Genomic DNA, 18,088 nt, shown 5'->3' on the forward strand with positions numbered 1-18,088 from the left:
AATGTGTTGACCTTTTAAAGTGAGCTTGGAAGTTTTGTATCCAAATACTTTTAAAGATGTCATCGTAAGGGGTTACAGTCACTTTCTAATTCCAAGTCATGTTCCATTACCTATATTGTAACTCCTATTTTATGTATTTCATTGTTACAGGTATTAAACTGTAAACTAAGCTTCTGTTAAGGCTGCAACAGTTTGTTAGAGGTCTTTTATAAATCAATATTTTTTTTCAGAGAGGACTAGATGTTTGGAGAAGAGCCTGCTAGCTTTCAGAGTCAACTGTAAAATTTGCAATTGTTAAGCAACAGACATACTGACTGCGTTTTCAGTGCTCGTTATAAAGTTAGAATTGGTAAACAAATAAATTCTTCATATTTTTCAAAAATTTTAATTTAGTGTAATATTTGACTGGGTTGTTAAAACCAAAAGATTAATTTCTACATATTAAGAAACCAGTCCAAGATTAACATGTACTGTTTTTCAAAAAGTAGTGAAACTCATTTCTAAGTTGAATTTAGACCACAGATACTATATCATTCGTGGTTAATATACTGTTATCATTAGGCAAGGTTCACTGAAAATTTCATCACGGAAGCCTTGCCTTGACCTACTACCATCAAAATTTTTAGCTTTGATGAAAACTTTTGTGGCATGCAAAGACCTATATAAGTCTCCTAGGAGAATGCCGTGTAGTCACAAATTTTATGAGGAAAAAGTGTGGAGGTTTTGGAGCTGCTTTTAATTGCAGTTCTAACTATAAAATTGTCCTGTAATAGGAAGGAGTGTTTCAGAACTGATGCCCTAACTTACAACCAAAAAACTATCTTGAAGGAAGACCTGATAGGTCTTGTCTTTCATAAGACATTAGTTTTGACTCATGACTAGTAGACATAGTGAGGATTGCTCGATAGCTTATAGTTAACGTACAAACATGCATTTCTTGTTAGTCATCCATGTGTGAAATTTATGTAAAAAATAAACTGAAGAGTTGGTGTTTTCATCTATTTGATTTGACAGTTGGCACATCCAGCTCCAGCCCCCCTCTCTGACAGTCAACACATAATATAGAACTTGGCATTAAAAACAGAGTGTTGTGGTCGTAGTCTTACACTGACTAAATTTTAGCTTTAGATGGTAATATACATGGAAGGTATGACTCGTTGGATTGATTTTTCTTTTTTTTTAACACCCCACATTGTGAAGTCCCAGACTTGTACCATGAATACAAGGAAGAATTTGAGAAATGCTTGTAGTCAGATAGCTGTGATGGGGGGGGAAGGCATGACATATTACGAAAATTAATTGGTAGACAGTGTATTGTGAGGGGACAGGTAGTCCTTATGTTTCATGAATAATAAATGTCTGTGCTCACAGGTTCCCTACTCCTTGCTGCTCCTTACAGCTTGAGGAACCTAATGACCCTGAAGCTGCTGCCTGGTACCTTCTGGTCCTGCTACCAGAGTAAGCTGTTCAGCAGTGTTCCCTCCTCTTGCACATACAAGGCACACAATTCTTTTCAGTGCTGGCTGCGTATGTTTTTAAGTGACACTTAGGCATTTCTTGTACTTTACAGATTGTACGATACAATTGTGTCCTACATGCAACATAGCCACTTTGGGGAGAACACTCTCTGACAAATCCAGAAGTTATGAAGTTAGTCATCTTGGAGCCAGGCTTTGCTCACACTGTGCTGCCAGGAGCTGAAGGGGGCTTGCTGAGTCCAGAAAGCTGCAGGGTCTAGGATTTTGGTGCTGTGTGCTATGCCAGTTTTTGAATAATTGAAAACATTCTTCTTTCAGGAAAATTGCAATCCCTCGATGAAGAACAAAATTCACTTGCTATCTTTGCCCAATGGAAGATGATTTTCCTTAGACCCCCGGTTGATTCTGAAATGCAGAGCACATCAGAAGCAATAATAAGGCACCTAATCCCAAGTGACGCTGTCTCCTGAACTTGGCTTGAATTTAGCACGGGGTTGTCTATTCCCCAGCCATTCTAGAGGCAAGCTTGCAAATTGTTCAGTATGTGCCAGCCTTTAGCTTAGACGTTAAATAGGTGTGATTTTCAGGTTTTTAGTCTTTCCTTGGTTCTGACACTTCTGTTAATCTCTTAGATTTTCCATCCAGTGCTCATTTAATTTTCCTTTCTTTATCTTATCCTTTATGCAGGCCATTTTGCTACAGCCACTCAACTTTTTGCCACAAGTCAGTAGAATTAAGTTCTTCTAAAAAGAGATGATGTTTTGGTAAGCTGTATGAAGGACTAATTCCTGTTGCTAGATCTGTTTCTCTCCTAGGCTCACCACAGCAGTGGGAAGAGGAGGTTTGTGTTGCTCAGTACCTGACTCAATGCAAGTACAGTACCGACCTGTAGATGATCCTTAGGACAAAGCAAATAACTCCTGCCCTATTTTTTTTGCAGCCTTTTGAATGTGCAAGAATGCTATATGCTGCGCATAGTACTGAGTTCCTGAAACTAAATTCAGAATGGTGTGGCAAGACAAAAATGCCCTTTTGATTGAAAAGATTGAATAGTCGTAGGAAATTATTGTGGTGGGGCTGTGGTTCTGAGTGACCAGCCTGGTGCAGTTCTGACCTCCCTCCCTGCAGCTTACCTGAGACTAAACTTCTGGTTGGAGATGAATTAAGTACAAAAATTATGAAAAGACTGCCAGTAATGTTGGACATATCTTGTGTTACCAGTCCTATAGTATTAAATTTTTCCAGTGCAGTGGTCTGTGGAGCCGTGGCACACTTCCATGAATCATTTCTTCCTACAAAAGTAACGTTACAGATAATTAAACTATTTGTTGTCAGATATAAGGCTAGTTATATATTTCACTAATAAGATCCAAACTCTTGTTATATTTTGCAGTTGAGAGTAGATATCCTTTGAGCTTGACTGGAACTGATTATCTGTATTCTGGGAACGGATGTTTGATTTGTAGGAGAAAAATAAAACCCAAGTATTCAAGGCTGACCTAAAATAATGCATCTTGTCTTTATAGTGTCTTAGATTTAGTTCTTGCTAGAGTTATAACAGACTGCAATGCTTTGTAAGAGCAAAGAAGTGTCTCCTTTCTTTCACTTTTGACACCTAAGAAAGACTGTAATTAGTCCTGTTAGCCAAAAGCTTGTAATTTGTTCTGTGATATTTTTTTTTTCCCTCTTGTATTTCCTACAGGTACAGAACAGGGCAAAATAGACTTCAGGTCTATTTAGGTCTATAGCAGAGATGAGACAAGGAAACTGGAAATTCTCTAAACAAAAAGCTGCGGCCCGCTCTCTACTTTGCTCACACGTGACGTTGGAGCTGCAGCCAGCAAGAGCCTCTTTGCTTTTTGTGTGAATCAAGTAGAATCTTTCCTGGTATATGTAGGTATTGGCACATTTATTTGCTTCTTCCAGATATTGTATGCTAGCTTCTCTCTCTTCATTCTTTGCTAATCCTTCCTGTGACAGCCATCCACCACCAGCATCACCAAGAACGTTCTACTCTTGTGTGCAGGTGACCAGGACTTTCTCTGTGTGGACGCTGTTGTCCAGCTGTGGTGTGGCTTCCCGCTGACTGGTTTTCACTTCGTAGAGGCCTCCAGCTATTTAGAAATCCTCAGCGTGGAATTTGGGCTTATCGTTTTGGGCCACAGCTACTTTAGAGTTCGGATCTTGTTTAGCATGTGAGATTTTCAGAAATGGATGTGTCAAGGCAGGTTCTGCATGTGCACCTGAGGATCCGAGTGAGTGGCAGGTATATGTGGCAGCTTCTGTTGACAAGTGTTTGTGTTTTAGGGTAAGCAGCTCAGCAGGGTTCCAGATCAGAAAGAGATGTTTGATTGCTGCCTGAGTAGAATTAATTCGTAATAGCTTGTTCAAGAATGGAAACAGAATCGGATTTTAATTTGATTCCCTTACTAATCAAAACAAGTTGACAAATATCAGAAGTAGATGTGGGGTGTCCAAAAGCTAGTTCTTGATTTCAAGATATGATTGTCTTGGAGTATTATTATAAATTAGATGAGTTAGTCTTTGCCAAGACTACATCCTGTGATAATCATAGAAGTGCAGATTAATGGAAAGCAGAAGAAAAGGCATCGCTGCAGGTGACGTGATGCAGCTGCTGTAATCATTCTCAGTTTCATGATAGCCCTGTTTTGGCTTAGCAGAGGAAGTAACGGCATAATAAGATGCAGCCCTGCTTGTTGCTCGGTGGACTTAAGCAAGAGGATGAAGTTCTGAAGCAGGTAAGTGGTTCTAAAAATTCTAATTCCTATTTATTTACTTTTTCCAGAACAGTTAAAATGTAATTGTAGGACATTGAGAGTTGAGTTCTCTTTTTAAAAAAAAAAGTATTGAGTCATACAGATTCTGTAAGAAGAGCCTTAAAAATGGCATCATAAGCAATGGCCAGAGCTCAGCCACAAGCTAAGGGAGAGCTTGGGCACAGGCTGTAGCTCAGGCGTGCCGAGGAGTATCGCGAACTGTGCCTGGCTGCCGGAGCAGCCCCAGCCGCGTCGCCTGGGAAAGGCTGGTCGAGAAACGTCTGAGCATCCAGTTCCGATCTCAGTAACACCTTGCGTCTGCTTTCAGGTAGCCCCGGGAGATCGCACAATACACTGCTTGTTGCCATCCATATCTTTTAATTGAGTTTATAAAAATTTCCTAAAATACTATTAGAGGAAGCGCTTAGACTATTGGAAGTTGCAAACAGAAATATTGATGAATTTCTGGATGAATTGCTTCAGCTTCATGGTGTGCTGTCTCTGATTCTGAGGTTAATTGTCTTTATCTTGGCCACTGTTTCTCAAAGTTGCCTTTTGGTAATTAAAAAACCCCAACAAACCCAAACTCCAAACTTCTGGGCAACTTTGTATTAGCAGTGCTAAATGTATCACAGTCATTATGAGAAAATGCTTTAAGGATTTTTACTTAGGCTTGTGATTAAATAATACACTTAAAGCTATTGATACCACGTTAAGATCAGAGAACAAAATTCTACAAAGAGAAATTAGATGGACTCACAGCTCAAAGAAATATCCTGTGATGAGATTATAAAGCCAGACTAGAGCTTGATATCATGCTACTGAACAGAATTGGCAACCAATAAGTGGTGAAAATGCAAGAATTATTTTAGATGGTAGAAATAGACGAGACTGTATAAAAACAAAGATGTCTGAGAAGGAGAAAAGCCAAACTTGGGCCTTCATTCTTTCTAGTATGCAGTATCAACAGCTCTCTAAATGATGCTCATCTTTTGTCTCTTTTTGCTGTTATTGTTCCTAGATGTAAACATGGTGTCACAAAGATGCAGTTTTGGAGTGGAAGCCACAGTAAAACAGATGTGTTTTGATTTCTGGAGGGAAGATCACCCTGGATTTTCTTCCCAGGTGATTCCCTCCAGTTCCTCCTTCTCTTACATATACTGACTTAAAAACACATCACGTTGTAAGACAGTAAAGTAACTCAATGTAACTCAACTGTAACTCAAATAATAAACAGACCAACCAAGGTATCTCAAGCCAACTTTTCATTGTGATTTCTTCTATTTGCTGTTGATAAGTGGTAGAAAGCTTTAAGAGTTCCCAGTTGAGAGTTACGTTTTTAATGCTATTAGCAAGTTGGAAGCACCTGGAGTGTTTCAAACTTAGCTGGTTCACTGATCTGTAGAATAGATGCATGTTTTACACAACCCTTAATTAAGCACAAGTTTTACAAATAACACAAGTAAAAACTGTATTATGACAGAAAAAGAAGTACAAAATGCAGTGGCTACATTAAAAGGCAAGAGAAGTCTTTTTTATTTTCTCTAGCCTGCATTCATTTACTCTTTAGGGAGTAGGCTATTGAAACAAAACCGAGGAGTGATAGAGCTGTAGAGGTTCCATGGTCCATCAAGGCTTCACACTGTTCGTTGTGATTAGATACAAGACCATATGCTGATAAATTAAATTGAAATCTGTATCTAACCATGACTAGGAACACAACTCCATGTAACTCCTAATGCTTCATCAGCTGTATCTGCTGCTAGGGATAATTTTCCCTATATTGTCATAAAAATCCAGAAAGTTCCTAAATGCTCTATGGTCTGGTTTCCCTTGGCTAATAAAAATATGAACTGTATTTCTATGCTGGTTAAGCAGAAAAACTAGTTCAAAGAAAGATACACTGGAAAAAAAAAAAAGCTGTCTGAAGAAAGATGACTTTTTTCTGAATGTATAGTTTGCTAAGCCATAAGACAAGGATGAAAAGCAAAGCTTCATTTAATGCTATTTAAAAGCTCTTTCCAGAATTCTTGTTTTCTCACAGAAGCTGTGAGTCAGTAGCAATTATAGCATGCTATATGTAGGTGTTAAGGATCTGGCTATACAGAAAGGACTTGATCATTAATGAAGCTACAGTACATTTCCTGCAGTGCTGCAGCAGCAGGTAAGTTCTGCCAAATTTTACATGGCAAGCAGCGTAAGGCCCACTGCTCCACTCTGTATGTGAAGAAGCTCTGTGACTTGGTCACAAAAGCAGGCTGCTTTGTATAGATCACTTTTTCCTGTATTCATTTCTGCACATGTTATGCCACCCATGGAATTTGAGTTCTGTGGTATCTTAAATAATGATCAGAATGGAACGGCAGCCATAAAGACGCATCTCCTACTGTACTGATACCTCACACCACCTCAGTAGTTATTCTGTGAATTAATCTGTTTTTATACAGTATTTTTAGACAGACATGTTCTTACAGGCCAGCAAGCAGTGTAGCCATCACTCTGGGTGCTACAGCTCACGGAATAATGTTGAGTGTAGCGAAAGTACTTTAAGGTTGTCCTCTCGTATGCTAGTGTAAACTGAAAATTGAGTACACTGCAATTTGAAAATAATGATGGTTATTAACAATGCTCAAACAGCACCAGTACTTTAAGAAATAGTGAACTGTCTGGACTAGCAATTAAAGATGTTTTATCAGATTTGCAAGGAAAAAAAAAAAGCTAGGTAGCCTCATTTTATAGAAATTCTTGGTTTATAGAGGAAGAGGGAGCACAAATAATCATTGTTAGCCTATTCATTTCGGTGCTGCTTGTTTAATATGTGCAAATTGTTGTTCGTTCTGTCTGCTCGTGAAAAGGTTGTTTGCACAGACCAACAGCGTACGCAAAGCAGGAACGTGAAGGTTGAGAGCTGCGGTATAAATACGTAGCCTCCCATGCCAGCACACTGCTTGAACTAAAGGGCTTCATGAAGTGTGGCAGCAGCAGTGCTGATGAACTGCAGACGTGGTTTTTTAGAGCTGACTGCATTTGCTTGAGAACAATATTGAGAATTCAAAAAGTTTACCTTATTTTGACCTCAGAAAAGTAAATATATTGTCTGAAATTTAACAAGCTATAATAGAGATCTGTTCTTCATGGTGTAGTTGCAGTGATTCTATCTTATTTTTAAATACCTGAAGCTCTGGATTTCTCACAGCTTGAGAAATAAAGCCTGAGTCACCAAATGAAGAATGCAATAAACTGCATTCAAAACAGTTGCCATCTGTGTTTTTTTTTTATATTCCTCCTCATTAAATTTGGAAGGCTTGTTTTTGGGTTTCCCCCCCCCCCAAATGCTGCAGTGAAAATCGGGCATTCCTGTATTGTAGCATGGCCATTCTCGTGTTGTTCGCAACTAGAGAATTGTACATCCTGTCTCCCTTTCCTACTCTTCTGCAAATAACTTGAGGAAATTTAAATTGACACATTTTCAGGGTACCCAAGGTAGAACCCAAGACTAACTTCTTATTTTTCTGTAGAGATGACCAATCCTTACTTAAGCCCCACCTAATGTAATCTAAAACAAATAACTACATGTGGTGCACTGCTATCTGAATGATCTGTTATTAAGGTAAATTTTATTTATGAAAAAAAAAATGATGATGTGGGGCAAGAGATGATAATTGTTGTTAAGAAATGCAGTTTGTAAGCTTTAGTTCACATACAAGTCCTTTCCCAGCTAAGGACATGGAATAGTTTAGCTTAGATGTGGACATTATAAACCTATAAAGAATTGTCAAGGTCAGTGCTAACGAAGCTGGGCCTGATTTGTTGTGCGTTTCTACAACAAGAAGAGTTTAGAAGGTTGGATTTGATTTGGTTTTTGGCACCGAGGGAAAAAGCCAAACCTACAACTCAACAAACCACCGTGCTGTGGATGTGGTGAAATCAACAGTGGTCAGACAACAATAGGCTGCTTGTTTTTTTTTTTTGAGGCATGCTTAAAGACCTTGAAATTTTACAGCGTGTGGGAAATTTAGTCTTTTAGCATGTCTCAGTAAAATGCTGCCGTTGAGATGCATGCCGCTTCCACACTGGGTGATCTTGCTGTCCCTACCAAACGCACGTATGCCTTCTCCTTAGGCTGCGCTCGCAGCGTGTGAGGAGAGTAGCCTGCGGCGTTTGGGCGGTGGATGGCATCTTGTTGGGGACACAGTACAGCTCTTTGGGGGACATGTGGAAATGTGGAAGTAGATTATTTTTTATAACGCTCAGCAGTGTTTTAAATGAGTGTACAGGGAATCATGGGGTCATTTCAGTCATCGGGAACAGTTCAAAGTTTGAAGCAGGAGTAATATCTAGGCAGATATATTTTGATGGTAGTTCACCTCTGGCAGACCTTGACCTGCGACTGCTAATCAGTGCTGTCTAGAGGTGGAAAGTCAACAGTCTTCCACAGAGAGAAGACCCCGAGACTGGCAGCTAGTGAAGCTCATTTTGGAGTTGAAGTTTATTTTTCAAATGCTTAGAAATGTTCTGGTTTTTTGTTTGTTTCTAATCTTTCCCTTCTGTTGTTGGTGGCATCTTGGGCTTACCAAACTGGACTCCTGGCGTACGTAATACTTAGGACTCTGGTCATATTTCATCTCTCTCTCCCTCTGATGTAGCTGTTTTGCAGTTCTACTTAAAAGGGGATGGAAAAGATTTTGCAAATCAAAGGGCTGGCTCAGTTCTTCTTCCTTTGACTATTTGGAAGAATTCCATTGAGAATAAAACTGTAGATCTGAAAAAAATATGCTGCTTTCATAATGATACTTCCCCTTCTTCTATGGGAGTGGTTTGCTTTTCTTTTGCATTTTATATGGGTGGTTTTCAAGCTTTTCTTTCAGTGGAAGAAGGGAGGATGCAGTCTCTGTGTCATCAGCTGGAAGTCAGGGCATTTTTAGTGACTGAATACATAAATGGAAGAATACTATGTGTGGAAGTTTCTCTTTGAAAGTTCCTGGGTGTTACCAGATGTGTGGTATTCTGCCCTGCTTTAATTGGGTTCCTTTGCTGCACATAATTATATGAATAAATCGGCACACAATTCTTTCAAAAGATGTACTTATTGATCTTTAACTGTTTACAAATGGAATGAAAATATGACTAGTAATATGGAGTATCACAAAAATGATAGAAAAGAGAGACACATCGTGGGGGCTGAGGAGTTTGAGTCTGACAGCCAGGGAGGTTTTGTCCTATCAATAAGTAACTCCTCGAGGGACAGCGAGGCCACAAATCCTAGAAATTAACTTTTTTGTTGTTGTTGCAGAGGTCTTTCCAGAGGAAAATTGGTCTGACCTATATAAATAATGTACAAATTTCAGGAAGCCATTTTAGTGTCAAGAGATATTTAATCTATTTACACTTACTTTGACTATTTTCTCACGAAGTGTAGAGCTGTGTAGCAGATTACCAAGATGTAAAGTCTTTTTCAGTGTTTCTTTATGAACATAAGCAGAGGTAGCAAGACTCTGGTTAAATTTTGACTGCATGGAAGTTAGAGGAAACTGTCATTGCTGTTTGTTGGTATATATATGTGTGTACATATATTTATTTTGCACTGCATGATGACTGTTTAACAAGTTTCTGCTGCCACCAAGGATTGTATAGCCCCTTCTCGCTTGCAAGGAGAGGCAGGCTAGGAAACTCTTGAGCTGGCCTTTTTGTCACCAAGATGACCTCCTACGCAGCAATCCCAGAGTCAGCTTACGGCTGTAAATTACTAACGTAAGCAAACCACTGAATTTAGAGAAGAATATAGGTTTTTTTCTTCTCCAGATTTCAAGAGCTTGCCTTGTTTTTTGCCAGCTCAAGGACCCGTGATGGGAAACAATAGCCATTATTGTCATGAAGATAAAATCTCAGAGAGAATGTGTCTGATAGGAGTAGGGCTCCTAATTAAGCATGTGATGGTTGAGTTGTAGGCTAATTATCTTTTCCATCTGTTACCTAATAGAATTTTGTAACGCTGGGGTTTAAGGTTTGTCAGTTCTTGCTATCTTTCATTCTAAACCTGGACACCTCTGCCAAGGCCAACAATGAAATGAGCACATTAAGATAATAAATGTCCCATGAACAAAGTTATTTATTTTGGATGAATGAGGTTACATGTAAAACTGGGGTGTGTTTTGGGTTGACTGGTTACTGGAGGTGGCAGTGCTTTAAGAACTGAATGCTTTTATAATAAGCTTTAGTTGTGGGAACATTTGAGCCTGAAACGTGAAAGAATGCAGACCTTTGAAAATATGGTATGTGAGAAAAATGTATGATTTAGTGTTTCCATTTCTATAGAGGAAATAGCAATGCTTTGCTTGAATCAAATGATAAATTTCCTTTAAATTTAGTCATATGATGATCAGGGAAATAAATTCCCTCTAAGCTTTTGCCAAAGCAGTTGAAGGAAAAGTTACGTGTCTTAAAGTAATCTGCTGTCTACAAGGACGTGGTTATATTAGTCAACAAGCAGAGGATTGCATTTTTCCTCTTTTTAAAGATGTTTTATAACAGCCCTAGAAAAAAAAATAGAAGTGTTTATCCGAATCTGAATTGCGTTTGCGGTCACCACGCTGTCAGATCAACTGTAAACATTGCTTGTTCTTGGACAAAACCACACTTGTTCCTTCAAGTAATAGAGATATTTGGGGGGTAGTGCTGTATCTTCAGGGTTTCTGCATTTGAGCTTTTTGACAGCATATGGTTTTTGAAATGTATGTTCTTCAGCGTGTAATATACCTTTCCAACCGCATCTTGTACATAAGTGTGGGAGGAAAAAGTCTACACTACATCTTGGTACTTCTGTCACCATAAAATGCATCTTGACTCCTTTGTGGAGTGTTAAACATGGATAGAACTGGGAAGAGCTTTTGATATGTCATGGAGTATAGTGCAGAATCATAACTAGGTGCAGCAGTGCTTTAGAATATATACAGCTAAACATCAATAATGGTCATTGCTGCCTTCTGTCTCTTGTAATTTTTACTACTTAAGCCTAAGTGGGGGGAAATCTTTTGGTGCTGCATGAGGTGTTAAAAATTTGCTGAGTGAATTTGTAGGCCACTAAGCTGCTCAGTGGTGGAGATTGCTGAGCCTTGGTGTACTGCTCGGGAGCAGCATCCTACAGCACTGATGTCCTCTTAAGATGGAAACAGCGAGTTCTTTGAGCGTACGAGCAAGAGTGATGCTTACAGCGACTCTGCTGGGGGTTAACGTGACTGGCTTTAGGCAGGTTTCCCTTCTGGCGTTGTGTGAGGGAAGGTTTAGTCCAGCTTGAGTTTGAATTTGGGAGACTCGGTTACATCATGTTGAAGCACATGTACTATTTTTAGCAACCCACTTAAAAACTGCTCCCACGAAAGTGTTCCATGTACCTCAGCTCAGTGGGATGATCTGTGTGTTGAGAGTTGTTGCGTTAAGAGGCAGAGCAATTTGGCAGAAACTAAACCCCCTTGCTTTCCAGTCGATCCTCAGATATCAGAGGGACTGGGGGCGGCTGAGCTTAGGTTCTGAGTGATGCCCAAAGTCAGCGTTAGTAGTCCGGTCGCGCCCAACACCTTTGTTGGACTATCACGGGTCCGGATGCACTACTAACATCACACTACCTGCTCAGCCGGACACCTCCTGAACGAACACGGCCGCACTCAGAGGTACGGTCGCGTTCAGGGACAACACACACACGGCTGAGTCAATCAATAGTGCGATTTATTGAAGCAATAGACGCACAGGTTCTTTGGATTGCCGGCGATAAATTCACTGCCTACAAAGCACGTGCAAATACCAAAAGTATGAGTTACACCGCTTGGCTACAAACCCGTTAAAAGATGTAAAGTGACTCTATAGAGATTTCTAAGTTTCCCAGGGAGGCACTTGATATGACCAAGTGTTCGAATCTTACCCAAAAGCATCCCGATGGGGGGGAAGAGAGGGTCAGCCGGTCAGCGGATCCTAAAAGTCAGGGGTGATGGTGTCTTCCCTGACATCCAGCTCTTTTCAAACTATTTTATAGTGTTTTACTTTGCAGGTGGAGCTTGAGTGACTCTAGTCATACATACCTTTATCAGGATTGGTTCAGAATTCTCTCGCTTCACGTTTAAAGGTACAGACTAGGAAAAATTCAGTGCGCAAGCTCATTGAGGGGTGGTCGCACCCTGGGAGGTGGGTAACTTTTGAGAGGGGTGTGCATTTCAGTATTATAATGATATTATAATAAGCAAAGTTCGCTCCAAGTACAGCATTTTGTCAGAAACATGACAGACCGTTGGCTCAGGGTAGTGAATATGCAGCTTATCGGTTCCATTGTACCTTCGAGTTCTCTATATCTCGCAGAGCCTGGCCGCGGTGTCTCCACTCCGCTCCACCATCCGTACAGTTCCTCCTAGAGTCAGCACACCAAGCTCCCCTGGTGTGGTAACATCTAGGGTTACAGGCCTAGGGAACTCCCATGGAATGGATCCCTTGCATATCAGCCGCACTACACCCTGGAAGCTTCCTCAGTGCTGTACCTTTCTTTAAAATATGGATAAAAGTTAGATTTCTAGGTCACCTCCAGCAATTATTCCACAAGAATCAAAAACATCGTTGTATGTGTTATGGCAGGAGCAGTCAGAAGTCAGACGCCTGTCAGAAGCGTGCAGTCTTGGATTAGCAGCGCTTCAGAACAGAGACGTTGCAGGTCTATTGAAGAGGTAGAATAATGTAAGAGGCGTATGATTAAAAACAAGTTATTTAAGCTTTTATTGCATTTACAACAAATTAAGTGCTCTGCAATTAGAAAAAAAAACAAAAGTGCTTGGCTTAACAAGCGTTGAGCTACTGTGTAAATCTTTTCATGAGCCATTTCTTGGTCCATCTCATTATGTAATGTAATTGTGTGGCCCGGCTCACTTCCAGTAAACCACCGCTCTGGCCCCGTGGCAATCTCACCACCATCCCTTATTCAGCCTCTCTCCGCAGGGAAGAGTCTGAAAAAACATGGTAACGGGACAGATGACCGGTGTTTACAATAAGCTAATGGGAAACCCAGCTGGTTTGATAGGTTGTGTAATCTTGGAGAGGAAAATCCAGTGCCTTGAAGAGAAGGGAGTACCAGTATACCCTCTTTATGGTAACACTATTAGAAGATGTGTTTTCTTGTGTGTGCATGGTCATATATTTCAACGCTCCAATCTGTCTTTTCTAAGTTACTTGCTTATTGCAGAAGGGCCAAGCGGTTTTATATTTTAACTGGAGGAAATATCTCTTGAATGTGTGTTGAATTTGGAAGTCTGATTTGGCTCGATTAAAATGTGATTAGGCTTTCTGTCTCCATTGTAGAGGCTGTAAGTGCTCTGGAGAAACATTTAATGTTGAAGGCTGGCCTGCTGGTTTTGGCTAAAATGTAGATAGAAATATGCAGTGCTCTGAGAAATTCCAGGACTCCCACTAGGTCAAAAAATTTTAGCATTTCATCAAGTTCCCTGGTAATATGTCTCCATGTATCGCAATCGTTATTGCTTGGAAATGCACCAACTTTGCAACGAGCTGAGAGTATTTATTATACGTGCTGGATGGCGTTCTCTGAGCAGAGAGGTCTGATTAAAATAATTTTCATCTCTTCTGGTTTCAGACTGCATTTGTGTTACATGCTGATGTTGTACTGTATGTTACATGCTTCGGATGAGATTAATTTAGTTACATGAGTATTTATCTAGCCTAATTCTACTAATTCCAATATTTTTAATCAACCTAATCTGGTACAATATGATCAGGATCCAGTCACTTAAATCTGGGCTAAAGCAGAAATTAGCTGCACTTTCAGAAGTGTACTTGGCATAATTCAAAACATCATATACAGGAGATCTTAAAAATCCCACAGCTGGTCATCTTGTTATAACCAAACTAATTGGGAGGTCTATGATAATGGCTCACTTCAGTATATCTATCTTTAAATCTTTGTAGGAACTGTATCCGGCTGGTCTTTTTATGGAATATCACTTTTCGGGGTGAGAATACAGAAAGCTTTACTTACAGTTAAAATTTGCAGTGTACCTGTTCTCTGGCCTAAACTCGGCTGACAGCATAACTGAAATCTCACAACAGACCTTTCTTGGCTTTGGCACGGTGTTTTTGAGCAAGTTCCTAAGAGGTAGTCCAACAAATTATATTAAATAATTTTAATAATTTTCAACTGAAAGAACAGTGTGACTTGCATACGGAACCAAAAAACTCTTCCTTTGTTGCCACTCCAGTCTAAAGGTGTTGATAATACAGTAATTTTATAGTAAAATGGGGCACTAATGTTCCATGGAGTCTCAGTGTATTCAATATTTTCGGTCCTATGGTGTGCTGGGTCCCCTAGACCCTCTTTATGCCAGGATGTGCATGATCAAGCTGATTCCATGAGTCTTCACAGTGAGTGGCTTGATGTCCGGTTCTTTTTCATGAGAAATTTGGGAAGCAGAGCTAGAATGGTATGGTGGGTCTCCCAGCAGCTTCTCCATGTGGCCCCATGTGGTGAAGTGTTGTCTGTGCCCTTTTCGGAATCCTGTCTATTCACCTAATTCCCGGTGAATCGAAGGCACGTTCAACACCTCAGTGGCTTTAAGGAACTCGCCCAATATGAGTTGCCAGGACGACGCAGAAGTTACCTGCAGAGCAAAGAGTGGACTGCTGGGCTCATAACTCCATGTCCAGTGCTTTAACCACTAGAGGACACTGCCTCATTATTGTTAGGAAAATTAATCATCGCGCATTTAAAATGCCTAACTACAGGGGTTGTCTTTGTTGGCTTAACTTCATCTCAGATAAGATTTATTTTTACTTATTTTGCACCATAAGTATCCATAGTGCTGCCATATGCTCAGATGCTACTTTGAGCTGAATCGGGGCCCAAAGACAGACGGGCATGCTGCCCTTCCCCAGGTGAAAGCAAATACCTGATCTTATTGTGCAGTGCCTCGAAGAAAGCAGAGCAACACTAGGAGACCCTGCAATATTAAGAACCGTGCGTCGCTTGGGTGAGCTCATCTGTGAGCGATCGCTCAGGCTCACGCTTATTGTTAGGTCTCTTTCAGACTTGGCAGGCTTTGGCCTTTGCTCTGGCGCTCACCGACAAGGACTGGCCGGGAAGGTGGATCCCACACCTATCCTGTGAGCAGCTCCACAGGGAGGCGGAGGGCAGCTGGCCGAGAGGGAGCATGAAAGACATGCGCCTTTCTCCCTGCTTGGGATGCTCCCAAAAGGACAGACTGGTGATGGCAGAGTTGGTGTGATGACCTCATGCTTTACCAGCCCATGATGGTCTTGTGCTCTGGCTGTGGCAGAAGCAGGAGGCCACGAAGTGAATGGTGCTCCAGACTTGTGTGCAGGTCTGGCGTGTGAAGGTGTTGCGGGCAGGGCTTTGCTTCCTCTGGGGAAGGAAGGAAGAAGGTACAATTCTTCTTCTGTCTTCATCTTGGAAGAGCTTCAAAAGTAGGCTGTCCACCAACAAGCTTTTTTTTTCTGTGGTTGGATCCGAACAGGAGAATATAAAGATGCTTCAGGGTAAATTGATAGAATTTGCTGCTGCTTTTGCCGACCAGAGTATTTAATTGTCACCTACTTCCATGGTGGTAGCAGGAATGCATCTAGATTTTTCAGTATCGTGATCACATTCACAGAGCTGCTATAACCATGAGGAATAACTGAATATAGTAGTAGATATTCTTGTGTTAAATCCCACAACTCATTTCTGTGCATCATGAACTTACTGAGCTGGGAAGTCAGCCCTCATGAATCAGATAAATGCATCTCCTCCAAGAGCTGCTTATTTTCCTCTACCTTGTGCATCACAAACCCTGCAGATTGGAAAGAGGCAACTTGCGGGGTTAAGTTAGGGAACAGGCTCTGCTAAGTCGCTGTGAATCACTGAGGTGTCTCAGAGTGAATTCAGCTCTGATAAAGCGGTGTTATAGCCACGAGGAGATAGGATAGTCTGGAAGTGTTCATCAGTCGGTTCCTGTGCGGTGCCAATACTGGTGTACCCATGTGCATTGTATAAAAACTGCTTTTATCTGCCACACATCTTGCTGGTTTTCAGCAGCTCCCTCCGTGATGAATATTCATACTGGTGTCTGCTCCCCATAAATACAAGCTATCCCAAATACCCCTTTTATGTGGAAAATCTGGCATTGTTCTATTAAAAATGGAGAGGCAGAGGAACTCATGGAACTTGAAAAAGAGTAAAAATAGTACAATTGTCTAAAGGTAGGTGGACGTTGCAGTCCAGATGTATGAACACCAGTACTCACGACCGGCACAGTCTTTATCTGGAAGGTGGACGGGCACATTTTTCGCGTCCTAGGATGCATTTCTGTGCGCAGTCAGGAAGCATCTATGCAGATTTCCTTGCTGAATGCTGCCAGCCAGCACTATTTCACTTACAAATGCATGATAGCTTTATTAATTTCCCTTGTTATAATTGCGGTGAATTCTTTTCTTGTACGCTGAACAGCTTCTCTGTTGTTTTGAGAATCGTGTTAGTGCAAAGATCTCTTGAGGCTTGAGTTTGACTGACAGCCAGCCAGATGGGAAACATATTTTTGACTGACAGACGCCTGAGATTCATAGCCCTAAAGCCTCTGGTAAAAACCGGGGGGGGGAGCTCAGAACACAAACGCCGCTTGGAAACAGGGGAACGCCAAGAATGGGCAGCTGATAGCTGTCCGTGTGTGGAAATACACAGAGCTTGATCGCTTTCATACAGCTGGAGGCCCGAATCAATTACAGAGACAATGATAAATGTAAATTGCTTTGTGTTCTTTTTGTTAGGAGAGCGTTTGGGTTTGTCTTTAAAACTTGCCATAGGATGGCATCAAACCCCTTTTGTGTCAAACCGGGTAACGGGTGATTTTTGCCGAGGCCAGCACTCACTCAGGTGAACTTTGAGCTTGAGCTGGCTCCTCTCTCTGGGGACCCCTCTTACGGCCGGAGCTAGCGCGGCTCCCCGGCCGCAGTTTGAATAATATTTAGTGCTGTACTGGCTCTCGTTTAAGTGCAGCTAATGCAAGGGGAGTTAACCTGAGTGCAGCAAACTCGAGTCAAGCCTGGGATGGAGACAGCCTCAAATGGCTGTGCTCAATAGGTTCTGCATACGTTCACGAAATTAAAGGAAAAACAATTAAATCGCCCCACAAACACCAGCGGGCGAGCGCAATTGAACGGATGAGCTGCAAAACGCCGACGTGCTACCCCTGAAGCGGAGCAAATGACGGGAGCCGTGCCCTCAGCCGCGCCGTGGTGCAGCGGCTGGGCTACCTCGGGCACCCGAAACCGGCCAGCCCCGGGGGCGAGGGGCACCCCGGGACGGGGTCCGGCCGCGCAGCCCCCCGGGGGTCCCCGGGGAGGGCGGGCTGCCTGGTTTAAGAGGCTCTTTCCCTTCGTGCTCTCGGCAAAGCGGTTTCGTTTCTTTACGGTGATCTATTTTCTGTGTAACCGAACGTGTTCTTGGTCCCTCTTTGAGCGGAGGAAATGCGCAATTCCCTTAACCACGTCCTGGCTTTTATCTCCTGTGTTTTCCCAAGGCTGCCTGCTGCGGGGGAGCGAACCAGGTGGATGCAGTCTGTGAGTGGAAACCTCCCAAGCCCTGTGTGACAAAAATTTATAAAGCCAATTGGGGGGGTTCAGCCTGGAGCAGAGAAGGCTCCGGGGAGACCTTACTGCAGCAGCCAGGAGTTAAAGGGGGCTTATAGGAGAGATGGGGACAGACTTTTTGGTAGGGCCTGTTACAACAGGACAAAGGGCAATGGTTTTAAACTAAAAGAGGGATGGTTTAGACTAGGTGTAAGGAAGAAATGT

The sequence above is a fragment of the Phaethon aethereus genome (genome assembly GCF_964289735.1).
Source record: "Phaethon aethereus genome assembly, chromosome: 11".
Taxonomy (NCBI): Eukaryota; Metazoa; Chordata; class Aves; order Phaethontiformes; family Phaethontidae; genus Phaethon; species Phaethon aethereus.